Here is a 14,260-nt window from a genome sequence, read left to right on the forward strand (position 1 = left end):
ATTAATATTGTTGCTTTATAGAGTAATTTACTGACGTTAAGTCGTTTATAAAAGTATTTATCTCGTGCTACTGGAAGTTATAATATGAACCCTAATCATTCCCACGCTTTGTTCATTAACATTATATAAAGTAACATTATATTCCTTCATCTCTCTCTTTGAACAGAATCACATCCATCTCTTCTGAAATTAACGTTCCCTACTTTGTGTTACTTATATATTGAACGGTATTTATTTATTTATCAAGACACTATCAATGGTGAGTGTAAAGTGAATTACTTGTGAGCTCATCAATAGTTAATTCAATCAACAGTACATGTTTCGCGTCATCACTGCGAGCCATCATGACTCTCAAAAGCCGTGACAGCCGCAGTTTACTTCTGAAGAACACTTTAGCGCCGCTCTAAAACCCCCTATTCAAATTCGACACAAACCTTCAAGTAGGTATGTAATGAGACATTATATAAACTCTTTATAGTGTTTTATTGACATTTTAGAGGTGATAAGTTGAACAAATTGGGTGAAAAATGCTGTTTCCCCACACAACACATCTTCCCCTTTCACTATCACTCAGTAGCCTTCGCTTCCCCCTTCACCATTGCCTTCTTCAATCATGCAGGGATGGACAGCCTGGAGGTCTCGTTACTGATTTAGCTGGAAATGGGAGAAATTGTGCTTTACAATGGAATTAATATTGCAGTTGACCTGGAAGTATTACATTTGTATGTGTATGTGTATGTATGTGCCAATTACTGTTGTGTATTTTAAACACATTGGGGATGTTGTCTGTGTAGGAGTTTGTACAGGACTTCTCTGATCCTGTAACAAGAAAATGTGGTGTTGCATGATGAGATCCATGCTGCCCATCTCAAGGTCCCTCTCCCAGATTCTTAATACATTATCTATATTGTATTTATCCCAAGTATGAATTGACTCATAAAAGTAAGAGATAAAACACTTTGACTCTGTGAATTGGAGGAAGCATTTATCAATTGGACCCGTCAACGACCCATCTAGAGGTAATGTGTGTCAGTCCGAAATAAAATTTAGAACTTGCAAGAAACCATAAAAGTGCATTTGCGGGATACCAAACTTAGCTTGGATTTGTGTAAAACACATCAGAACATTGTTTGAGTATAGGTCCCCAGTAACTGATTCCTCTGCTGAGCCATGAGCCGAAGATACTGTTGTTAAATCCTGGAGGGAATGCTCTATTGCTTCTATCAGTGATGAGGAAATACCTTTTGGACTGTACAGTAGATCACAGGGTTATTCAAAATGTTTGATGTATTTGTTTACTATTACTAGTAAGAACACTTAACAACGCCATAGGTGCACAGCCCCATGCTTCTGGAGACTGTGTCCCACCCCTGAGATAGTCATGCATCCATTCTAAAATGGTATGGCATGCCCAATTGTAGTTCAGCATATTCTTTGGGTAGTTGTAGCGTACTCATTTTAAGTCTAGCACTTTTACCACGCCAAATGATTTAGAGAGGTCCGTCTCTACACTCTTCACCATTTTTCTAGTGAAATGTCCTCTTATTTCATGAATCAAATCTCAGGGTCAGTTAGAGTGCAAGTAGTTAGACCTATTCTCTTACTGCTTGTTTGAGCCTATTTCCTCGTAGCACACTCTGGCATTAACACACCTTCCCCCTGGATTTAAGCCTGAAGCAGAACTCCAAGACATAAGGCAAGTAAGGCTTATGAACAATGAGAAAGGGGAGAAGGCAGTGAGGTTCCCGCAGCAGGAGTGGCCTGCTTCCCAGCTCTGATGCATGGTGAGGGTTGAACACAACATCATTAAGCACACTGGCATCATGACCCACTTAACTCTCCACTGAGACATCAAATCTGTTGCTACCGGATTCTGCAGATGATGCTTTGTAGCCGTCCGCAAGTCATGAATAAAGATTTCTGGTGTTCGAATACCATTTTACCAATTTCCGCTTTTGATAGAAAATGTAGGCTGTGTATATTATGCTGTGTTTAAGTACTCATGTAATGTTTGTATGGTATATTCCTAAGCACCACTGCTGTTTGATACCACTTTGTTTGTGATAGTAATTCCGAAATGAAGAGTTTCCAAAACGCTATATATACAATTTCAGAAATGGAAGTAAATCCGCTTTTTTTTAATTGAACTTACGTTTTTTTCCCACATCTAACCATGCATTATTAAATCACAGACATGTTTGTTTGAAATCTATCACTTGAAGGTTTCATTTCAGAGACAAATAATCATGTTTATTTTCCTAAACGAGATATATCCGCATCACTCTCATAGAAAAAAGTAGTACTGCAAGGTTTTACACAGTCAAACCTGACGAATAACTACATTTGTATTAAAAAACTGTACAAATTAAACATTTGTGACATTGAAAAATATATATATATATATACAGTGAGGGAAAAAAGTATTTGATCCCCTGCTGATTTTGTACGTTTGCCCACTGTCAAAGAAATGATCAGTCTATAATGGTAGGTTTATTTGAACAGTGAGAGACAGAATAACAACAAAAAAATCCAGAAAAACGCATGTCAAAAATGTTATAAATTGATTTGCATTTTAATGAGGGAAATAAGTATTTGACCCCTCTGCAAAACATTACTTAGTACTTGCTGGCAAAACCCTTGTTGGCAATCACAGAGGTCAGACGTTTCTTGTAGTTGGCCAACAGGTTTGCACACATCTCAGGAGGGATTTTGTCCCACTCCTCTTTGCAGATCTTCTCCAAGTCATTAAGGTTTCGAGGCTGACATTTGGCAACTAGAACCTTGAGCTCCCTCCACAGATTTTCTATGGGATTAAGGTCTGGAGACTGGCTAGGCCACTCCAGGACCTTAATGTGCTTCTTCTTGAGCCACTCCTTTGTTGCCTTGCCCGTCTGTTTTGGGTCATTGTCATGCTGGAATACCCATCCACGACCCATTTTCAATGCCCTGGCTGAGGGAAGGAGGTTCTCACCCAAGATTTGACGGTACATGGCCCCGTCCATCGTCCCTTTGATGCGGTGAAGTTGTCCTGTCCCCTTAGCAGAAAAACACCCCCAAAGCACAATGTTTCCACCTCCATGTTTGACGGTGGAGATGGTGTCCTTGGGGTCATAGGCAGCATTCCTCCTCCTCCAAACACGGCGAGTTGAGTTGATGCCAAAGAGCTCCATTTTGGTCTCATCTGACCACAACACTTTCCCCCAGTTGTCCTCTGAATCATTCAGATGTTCATTGGCAAACTTCAGACGGGCATGTATATGTGCTTTCTTGAGCATGGGGACCTTGCGGGCACTGCAGAATTTCAGTCCTTCACGGCGTAGTGTGTTACCAATTGTTTTCTTGGTGACTATGGTCCCAGCTGCCCTGAGATCATTGACAAGATCCTCCCGTGTAGTTCTGGGCTGATTCCTCACCGTTCTCATGATCATTGCAACTCCACGAGGTGAGATCTTGCATGGAGCCCCAGGCCGAGGGATATTGACAGTTCTTTTGTGTTTCTTCCATTTGCGAATAATCGCACCAACTGTTGTCACCTTCTCACCAAACTGCTTGGCGATGGTCTTGTAGCCCATTCCAGCCTTGTGTAGGTCTACAATCTTGTCCCTGACATCCTTGGAGAGCTCTTTGGTCTTGGCCATGGTGGAGAGTTTGGAATCTGATTGATTGATTGATTGCTTCTGTGGACAGTTAAATGTATTTGGCTCAGGTGTATGTAAACTTCCGTCTTCAACTGTATATTTACAGTGAGGGAAAAAAGTATTTGATCCCCTGCTGATTTTGTACATTTGCCCACTGACAAAGAAATGATCAGTCTATAATTTTAATGGTAGGTTTATTTGAACAGTGAGAGACAGAATAACAACAAAAAAATCCAGAAAAATGCATGTCAAAGATGTTATAAATTGATTTGCATTTTAATGAGGGAAATAAGTATTTGACCCCCTCTCAATCAGAAAGATTTCTGGCTCCCAGCTGTCTTTTATACAGGTAACAAAGTGAGATTAGGAGCACTCCCTTTAAGAGTGTGCTCCTAATCTTAGCTCGTTACCTGTCAAATACTTATTTCCCTCATTAAAATGCAAATCAATTTATAACATCTTTGACATGCGTTTTTCTGGATTTTTTTGTTGTTATTCTGTCTCTCACTGTTCAAATAAACCTACCATTAAAATTATAGACAGATTTTTCTTTGTCAGTGGGCAAACGTACAAAATCAGCAGGGGATCAAATACTTTTTTCCCTCACTGTAAATATACAGTTGAAGACGGAAGTTTACATACACCTGAGCCAAATACATTTAAACTCAGTTTTTCACAATTTCTGACATTTAATCCTAGTAAAAATCCCCTGTTTTAGGACAGTTAGGATCACCACTTTATTTTAAGAATGTGAAATGTCAGAATAATAGTAGAGAGAATGATTTATTTCAGCTTTTATTTCTTTCATCACATTCCCAGTGGGTCAGTAGTTTACATTAGAGGTCGACCGATTAATCGGAATGGCCGATTAATTAGGGCCGATTTCCAGTTTTCATAACAATCGGAAATTGGTATTTTTGGACGACGATTTGGCCCAAAAAATTTTTACTTTTTTTCTTACACCTTTATTTAACTAGGCAAGTCAGTTAAGAACACATTCTTATTTTCAACGATGGCCTAGGAACTGCCTTGTTCAGGGGCAGAACGACTGATTTTTACCTTGTCAGCTCGGGGATTCAAGCTTTCAACGTTACGGTTAACTAGTCCAACGCTCTAACCACCTGCTTTACATTGCACTCCACGAGGAGCCTGCCTGTTATGCGAATGTAGTAAGAAGCCAAGGTAAGTTGCTAGCTAGCATTAAACTTATCTTATAAAAAACAATCAATCATAATCACTAGTTAACTACACATGGTTGATGATATTACTAGTTTATCTAGCCTGTCCTGCGTGGCATATAACCGCTAAGGTACACGTTGCTCCAACGTGTACCTAACCATAAACATCAATGCCTTTCTTAAAATCAATACACAAGTATATATTTTTAAACCTGCATATTTAGTTAATATTGCCTGCTAACATGAATTTCTTTTAATTAGGGAAAATGTGTCACTTCTCTTGCAAGAGAGTCAGGGTATATGCAGCAGTTTGGGCCGCCTGGCTCGTTGCGAACTGTGAAGACTATTTCTTCCTAACAAAGACAGCCGACTTCGCCAAACGGGGGATGATTTAACAAAAGCGCATTTGCGAAAAAAGCACAATCGTTGCACGACTGTACCTAACCATAAACATCAATGCCTTTCTTAAAATCAATCCACAGAAGTATATATTTTTAAACCTGCATATTTAGCTAAAAGAAATCCAGGTTAGCAGGCAATATTAACCAGGTGAAATTGTGTCACTTCTCTTCCGTTCATTGCACGCAAGGTCAGGGTATATGCAACAGTTTGGGCCGCCTGGCTTGTTGCGAACTAATTTGCCAGAATTTTACGTAATTATGACATAACATTGAAGGTTGTGCAATGTAACAGGAATATTTAGACTTAGGGATGCCACCCGTTAGATAAAATACAGAACGGTTCCGTATTTCACTGAAAGGAAAACCTTTTTGTTTTCGAGATGATAGTTTCCGGATTCGACCATATTAATGACCTAAGGCTCGTATTTCTGTGTGTTTATTATAATAATTATAATAAGTCTATGATTTGATTGAGCAGTCTGACTGAGCGGTGGTAGGCAGCAGCAGGCTCGTAAGCATTCATTCAAACAGCACTTTCGTGCGTTTTGCCAGCAGCTCTTCGCTGTGCTTCAAGCATTGGGCTGTTTATGACTTCAAGCCTATCAACTCCCAAGATTAGGCTGGTGTAACTGATGTGAAATGGCTAGCTAGTTAGCGGGGTGCGCGCTAATAGCGTTTCAAACGTCACTCGCTCTGAGACTTGGAGTAGTTGTTCCCTTTGCTCTGCATGGGTAACGCTGCTTCGAGGGTGGCTGTTGTCGATGTGTTCCTGGTTCGAAACCAGGTAGGAGCGAGGAGAGGGACGGAAGCTATACTGTTACACTGGCAATACTAAAGTGCCTATAAGAACATCAAATAGTCAAACGTATATGAAATACAAATCGTATAGAGAGAAATAGTCCTATAATTCCTATAATAACTACAACCTAAAACTTCTTACCTGGGAATATTGAAGACTCATGTTAAAAGGAACCACCAGCTTTCATATGTTCTCATGTTCTGGGCAAGGAACTTAAACGTTAGCTTTCTTACATGACACATATTGCACTTTTACTTTCTTCTCCAACACTTTGTTTTTGCATTATTTAAACCAAATTGAACATGTTTCATGATTTATTTGAGGCTAAATTGATTTTATTGATGTATTATATTAAGATAAAATAAGTGTTCATTCAGTATTGTTGTAACGCAATTCCCCACGTTTTTTTATTTTAAATTGGCCGATTAATCGGTATCGGCTTTTTTGGGTCCTCCAATAATCGGTATCGGCGTTAAAATCATAATCGGTCGACCTCTAGTTTACATACACTCAATTAGTATTTGGTAGCTTTGCAATTAAATTGTTTAACTTCGGTCAAACATTTCGGGTAGCCTTCCACAAGAATCCCACAATAAGTTGGGGGAATTTTGGCCCATTCCTCCTGACAGAGCTTGTGTAACTGAGTCAGGTTTCTAGGCCTCCTTGCTCGCACATACTTTTTCAGTTCTGCCCACAAATTTTCTATAGGATTGAGGTCAGGGTTTTGTGATGGCCACTCAAAACCTTGACTTTGTTGTCCTTAAGCCATTTTGCCACAACTTTGGAAGTATGCTTGGTGTCATTGTCCATTTGGAAGACCCATTTGCGACCAAGCTTTAACTTCCTGACTGATGTCTTGAGATGTTGCTTCAATATATCCACATATTTTTCCTGCCTCATGATGCCATATATTTTGTGAAGTGCACCAGTCCTTCCTGCAGCAAAGCACTCCAACAACATGATGCTGCCACCCCCGTGCTTCACGGTTGGGATGATGTTCTTCGACTTGCAAGCATCCCCCTTTTTCCTCCAAACATAACGATGGTCATCATAGTCAAACAGTTCTATTTTTGTTTCATCAGACCAGAGGACATTTCTCCATGTGCAGTTGCAAGCCATAGTCTGGCTTTTGTATGGCGGTTTTGGAGCAGTGGCTTCTTCCTTGCTGAGCGACCTTTCAGGTTATGTCGATATTGGACTTGTTTTACTGTGGATATAGATACTTTTGTACCTGTTTCCTCCAGCACCTTCACAACGTCCTTTGCTGTTGTTATGGGATTGATTTGCACTTTTCGCGCCAAAGTACGTTAATTTCTAGGAGACAGAACGCTTCTCCTTCCTGAGCGGTATGACGGCTGTGTGGTCCCATGGTGTTTATACGTGCATACTATTGTTTGTACAGATGAATGTGGTACCTTCAGGCATTTGGAAATTGCTCCCAAGGAAGAACCAGACTTGTGGAGGTCTGCTATTTTTTTTCTGAGGTCTTGGCTGATTTCTTTTGATTTTCCCATGATGTCAAGCAATGAGGCACTGAGTTTGAAGGTAGGCCTTGAAATACATCCACAGGTACACCTCCAATTGACTCAAATTATGTCAATTAGCCTATCAGAAGCTTCTAAAGCCATGACATCATTTTCTGGAATTTTCCAAGATGTTTAAAGGCACAGTCAACTTAGTGTATGTAAACTTCTGATCCCCTGGAATTGTGATACAGTGAATTATAAGTGAAATAATCTGTCTGTAAACAATTGTTGGAAAAATTACTTGCACAAAATGGATGTCCTAACCGACTTGCCAAAACTATAGTTTGTTAACAAGAAATTTGTTTGAGTGGTTGAAAAACGAGTTTTAATGACTCCAACCTAAATGTATGTAAACTTCCGACTTCAACTGTATATATAACCTTCCAGAAGGACAACCATCTCTGCAGCACTCCACCAATCAGGCCTTTATGGTAGAGTGGCCAGACGGAAGCCACTCCTTGGTAAAAGGCACATGAAAGCCTGCTTGGAGTTTGCCAAAAGGCACATAGAAGACTCTCAGACCATGAGAAACAAGATTCTCTGGTCTGATGAAAGCAAGATTGAACTCTTTGGCATGAATGGCAAGCATCACGTTTGGAGGAAACATGGCATCATCCCTACGGTGAAGCATGGTGGTGGCAGCATCATGCTGTGGGGATGTTCTTCAGCGGCAGAGACTGGAAGACTAGTCAGGATTGAGGGAAAGATGAACGGAGCAAAGTACAGAGAGATACTTGATGAAAACCTTCTCCAGAGCCCTCAAGACCTCAAACTGGGGGCGAAGGTTCACCTTCCAACAGGACAACGACCCTAAGCACAAAGCCAAAACAACACAGGAGTGGCATTGGGAAAAGTCTCTGAATGTACATGATGGCCCAGCCATAGCCCAGACTTGAACCCGATTGAACATCTCTGGAGAGACTAGGGCTGTGGCGGTCACGACATTTCGTCAGCCGGTGATTGTCAAGATAATAACGGTCGGTCTCACGGTAATTTACCATCTCCTGGCTTCCACAAATAGCCTACAAGCCACTGATGCAGACCTTTGGAAGGCCAGCATCCCGGAGTTGCCTCTTCACTGTTGACGTTGAGACTGGTATTTTGCAGGTATTATTTAATGAAGCTGCCAGTTTAGGACTTGTGAGGCGTCTGTTTCTCAAACTAGACACTCTAATGTACTTGTACTCTTGCTCAGTTGTGCACCGGGGCCTCCCACTCCTCTTTCTATTCTGGTTAGGGCCCGTTTGCGCTGTTCTGTGAAGGGAGTAGTACACAGCACAGTACAAGATCCTCAGTTTCTTGGCAATTTCTCGCATGGAATAGCCTTCATTTCTCAGAACAAGAATAAACTGACGGGTTTCGGAAAAAAGTACTTCGTTTCTGGCCATTTTGAGCCTGTAATGAACCCACAAATGCTGACGCTCCAGATACTCAACTAGTCTAAAGAAGGCCAGTTTTATTGCTTCTTTAATCAGGATCACAGTTTTCAGCTGTGCTAACATAATTGCAAAAGGGTTTTCTAATGATCAATTAGCCTTTTAAAATGCTAAACTTGGATTAGCTAACACAATGTGCCATTGGAACACAGGAATGATGGTTGCTGATAATGGGCCTCTGTACGCCTATGTAGATATTCCATAAAAAATCTGCCGTTTCCAGTTATAATAGTCATTTACAACATTAACAATGTCTACACTGTATTTCTGATCAATTTGATGTCATTTTAATGTACAAAAAAACTAGCTGTGTATATATATATATATATATATATATAATATATATATATTTATCATCAATACAGTAATATGAGATCTGGGCTCTGGTCAAAAGTAGTGCACTCTGTAGGGAATAGGGGTGCCATTTGGGACAATGCCTGACTCTAACCGAACGCTACAGCATGAGGCTAGATTTATGATGGGTTGAATTTATGCAGTATGTTAAACATACAGGATACGCACACTCCATTCAAGCTAAACAATGGATATATGGCATTTTGCAACAAACCCCATTTTAATACACATCTAATATCTATTCATAAAAAAATATTAGAAGAATAATATGTTACACACACACATAGATATAGCCATGAGCAATCATTTCTGATGAAAAACCACAACTGTGAAAAATTGGTTGGATATATCGTTTCAGAAATAAACTCTGCAAATGCTACTCTTATACCAAAGACTACCCTTTAGGTAGGAGCTGCAAATGTATGTCCGTCTGTTCGCAAGGCATTGGCACATGTCCAATTTCATCTTCCGCTCCCAACAACTCAAACAACTTCATTTCCATTCTGACATAAACAATGACAAGTAATAAAAAATATACATGCCACATAGTATACTATACATCATATTGATATAACCATTCTATTCACATACAATACATTTCATTGCATATAAAACATATAAAATTGCAGCTTGTTTTGCAAGGCTCACTGCATTTGCCAATGCATATATTTTTCAGATTGCATGCTGCTGGAATATAATACATTTCCTAATGCCAAGCCTAAACAAGTTGGATTTCAGTTCGCTCCAAATTGCCCCTGTCATTTCCAGATAAATATGACATTTTGGGACACATTTCTAAAGAGAATCCAGGTTATGCAATCTTTGCAGATGGTGCACTCTTGTGTGCCCCAAATGGCACCCTATTCCTTATTGGCCCTGGTCAAAAGTAGTGCATTATATAAGGAATATGGTGCCATTTGGGATACAAGCCTCTGAATCCAGTGCTGGCTGTGCCAGAGGACCTGAGGTTTAATCACTCTGCATGGCAGTGAACATTATCCTTCCTGTCTGATTATTTGGGCTGGACAGCACTTGTCATTGGATTACCACTGTGCCCCCCTCTCCTTTTACATTATAATTGTTGGTACTCACTGTACTCAACATACTATTGCCATATTAACTATTAGATCCATATGAACTATTAAGATCTCTATGACCAGGATTGATGAGAAAGCAGACCTTTGCTCTGAGGGTCGGCCGGTCTAGACTGGGCCTGTACTAACATCTAATCCCTAAACTATCAGCCAGCCACAACAACGACCACAACATCCCAATGGTTGTGATCCCAAAACAAACTGCTCTCCAGATATTGAGGCCTTAGGCCTATTACACAATGATTTGAAAAAGGATGTTGTGCCCAGTATTGGATAACCTAGCGGATGGATTGTGATATATCTAGGCCTCCGTGCATGCATACAAACACTCTAGTAGGCCTAACATGTTATATTGTTGTGTTGCATGTAAATAGTTGACACACTTATTACAAATGTCTTCAATCAGATTGGTTTCATTTTTGAGAACACAATTCTGTTCGATCTTGTTTTTATGGTAACTATTGTTCTTATGGCTATGAATATAATGGGCCTTGTCCTATGTGTTGCCATATAAATATCACACACAACAATAAGCATACCAGATGGGACAGGTAGCCTAAATTACGGAGGAAACAGCACTATAGCACTAGAGAAAAAGAGCAATGCAAGTCGGTTTACCCACGGCACTTCAACAACTGATGATGAATTATCCAACGTGTCATTAGCAGATGTCAGTTACAGTAACTAACAGAAAGACAGATGTTGCCAATTCATCGTGTGAATTCATAGTTTAAAATGGCCCTGGCCATAATATGCCTAAGCACCCACCAGCAATTTCCTCTCCATCTTTGAAAGGCTGCATGCTTTCTAATGCGCAGGCCAATACTGTAACTTCCCGACAGTTAGCTACAGCTACACGCTCATTTAAAAATGCCTACATAACAATTACCCTACGCATGAATTACGAAAAGCATAAAATGACATATAAACTCAATCATTTATAGATGCACTGCAATGTCCTGACATAAGCTTGATAATAACGACCGTAATAACACACATACGGCGCTTGCTCTTCATGAGAATTCCTGTCAACCTGCTGCAAAAGCATACATCTCTCTCCCATCTCTCTATTATTCATACCTTGTCAAACATTTGAAATAACATATTAAATAAACAGAAACAAAGCATTCTTACCGTGCAATTAATCTCCACAATGTATTAAGGCCTAAGGTTTTTAAAACCGTATCCATGGCCCTGGGTTTTTTTTCTCCGCTAGTGCTCAGCATCAGCAGCCGACATACAATGAGAGGGCTGACGCTACGAGACCCCGCCCTCCTTCCCTTGCAGAGAGAATGAGCCCTCGTCACCGTCTTCAGTACCGGGAACTGCGGTCTGTGCTACTCCACCGTGTACGCGCCGCCGTCCTGTGGGCTGCGGCTATACGCGAAGAAGAAGGCTATTGCGCTCTGTTTCTTTCTTCTTTTCAGCTCTCTATCCCCCGTTCAAGGAAACGGTGTCAACCGCTCACAGACAAAGGAATGATAAGCACACAGGGTGTCGTTCGTTGAAGTGTAGGCGGCCATCAGTGTCGTTTTCAGGCGCAAGGAAAATGAACAATATACGTATCTAGGCTAGGCTAGGATAGGACTTAGCTGGGGAGATTCCCTAAAAATACGCTACTTCGATACAACTACGTCTTTTTCGTAGCAGTTTAGGAGAACTTATGCAGCAGGTTAGGATACTTAGGTTAAGGTATGAAAGGTTTAGGGTTAACGAAAATACTCTCCTAACCTAAACTGTTACAAATAGTCACTTTGAAGGGCATGTTTTAGAAGTCCCTTATTTCTCAACTACACCATATCTCGGAGGAGTCAGGTTGTGACGACTGTGTGGGCGGAGTGTACCTCCGACAACGTCAGTCATTGTCAGTCAATACCGGGCAACAGTCAGAACAAAAGTTTTATTAAAAAGTATGGATTTCAGCAAATAAAAGCACATAGCTACAGAGGACAAACATAGGTACTGTACATGGAATGGTTTTAAAGTAACTGTCTAGGGTTTCCAGATTTCTATGAAATATGACCTATAATTAAAACAATATGAGTGGAATAGTTATCGGATAATCATGAAAAGTGAATACTGATGAGTGAGAAAGTTAGAGAGGCACAAATATCATGCTAACTTCTCACCATTACCAATAACAGGGGAGGTTAGTATTTTGGGGGGATATGACGTTTATGCCTCTAACTTTCTCACACATCATTATTCACGATTCATTCATGATTATCCATAATCATGGTAGCATCCACATTAATGTAGAAGTGTTCAGAAACATATTATATTCTTATTTACAATAAAACATGACCTGAAAATAACACAATACATTATTTTCCATTAATTTATATTGGACATAACATAATCTGATTTACAACCAAAACGAACGGCAAATGCATTCAATAGGTTTGTAGAGTCACACGCTTGATGAAGTTATTGCGTGTTAGGAATATGGGACAAAATGCTAAACATTTGATTACTTAAATACACATAAGTGAATTTGGCCAAATCCTTATGACACCTTCAAATGTGGGGACTAGATACATAAAGTGCTTTCATTTCTAAACGGTAAAACAGATATCTATGAAAATAACCTCAAATAAAAGGTGACATTATGTACTGTAGCCTCATATGAAACATTTGATCTCAAATTCAAAATGTTGGAGTATACAGTGCATTCGGAAAGTATTCAGACCCCTTGACTTTTTCCACATTTTGTTACGTTACAATCTTATTCTAAAATGGATTAAATAATTGTTTCCTCTCATCAATCTACACACAATACCCCATAATGACAAAGTGAAAACAGGTTTGTAGAAATGTTTTCTCATTTAATAAATATAAAAAACCGAAATACCTTATTAACATAGTATTCAGAACCCTTTGCTATGAGACTCGAAATTGAGCTCAGGTGCATCCTGTTTCCATTGATCATCCTTGAGTTGTTTCTACAACTTGATTGGAGTCCACCTATGGGAAATTCAATTGATGGGACATAATTTGGAAAGGTACCTAGAGTCTGGCCACTCTACCATAAATGCCTGAGTGGTGGAGTGCTGCAGAGATGGTTGTCCTTCTGGAAGGTTTTCCCATCTCCACAGAGGGACTCTGGAGCTCTGTCAGAGTGACCATCGGGTTCTTGGTCCCCTCCCTGACCAAGGCCCTTCTCCCCCGATTGCTCAGTTTGGCTGGGTGGCCAGCTCTAGGAAGAGTCTTTGCTGCAGAAATGTTTTGGTACCCTTCCCCAGATCTGTGCCTCTCCACAATCCTGTCCCGGAGCTCTACGGACAATTCCTTTCGACCTCATGGCTTGGTTTTTCCTCTGACATGCACTGTCAACTGTGGGACCTTATATGCAGTAGACAGGTGTGTGCCTTTCCAATCAATTTGACACATCTGCTCTTACAACTCCCCCTACAGGTGATCCTGTGTCTCCTTGACCTGCCGCCTCCCCCTGTGCTCTTTCCCTCTCTCTGTGTGTGTGTGATTGTGTGGGTGGAGAAATGTGTGCCGGAGTCAGAGCAGATCCCCACCAGCTGCAACCTGTTCCATGATCAAGACCTCTACTACTACTCAGCCCTGCCACTTCCACGCTGACAGATCATAATCTCTGCTCATTCTGCCTGCTCTGACTCTGGACCCTGTCTCCAGTTCCACGTCTCGTCATCCTGCTACTCTGTCCTGGATTCCCCACTCTACTACTCCCTTGGATTCTCCACCAGACCTGCTTACCCTGTCTCAACCCCTCTCGCTCCAGCCTCATCCTCCTCACCTGGTTTCCAGCAACCCGCCCGAGCTCCCCCTGACCTGCACTCCATCTCCCCCTTGTGTTTCAATAAA

The 14,260-nt window shown here is 40.7% G+C and overlaps 1 protein-coding gene across 4 annotated transcripts in view; it reads right to left on the bottom strand.

Moving 5' to 3' along the window:
• The window catches only part of LOC106567514 (janus kinase and microtubule-interacting protein 2), a 48,067-nt gene extending 35,940 nt beyond the window's left edge, over positions 1-12,127 (bottom strand). For all 4 annotated transcript variants that reach the window (XM_014136834.3, XM_014136836.3, XM_014136833.3 and 1 more), the window contains exon 1: positions 11,561-12,127. The gene's annotated coding sequence lies outside the window, so the exon portion shown is untranslated. The remainder of the gene's footprint in view (positions 1-11,560) is intronic.
• Between the last annotated feature and the right edge of the window lie 2,133 nt (positions 12,128-14,260).

Source organism: Salmo salar, chromosome 13, assembly GCF_965601325.2.
Source record: "Salmo salar chromosome 13, fSalSal1, whole genome shotgun sequence".
NCBI classification, from domain to species: Eukaryota; Metazoa; Chordata; class Actinopteri; order Salmoniformes; family Salmonidae; genus Salmo; species Salmo salar.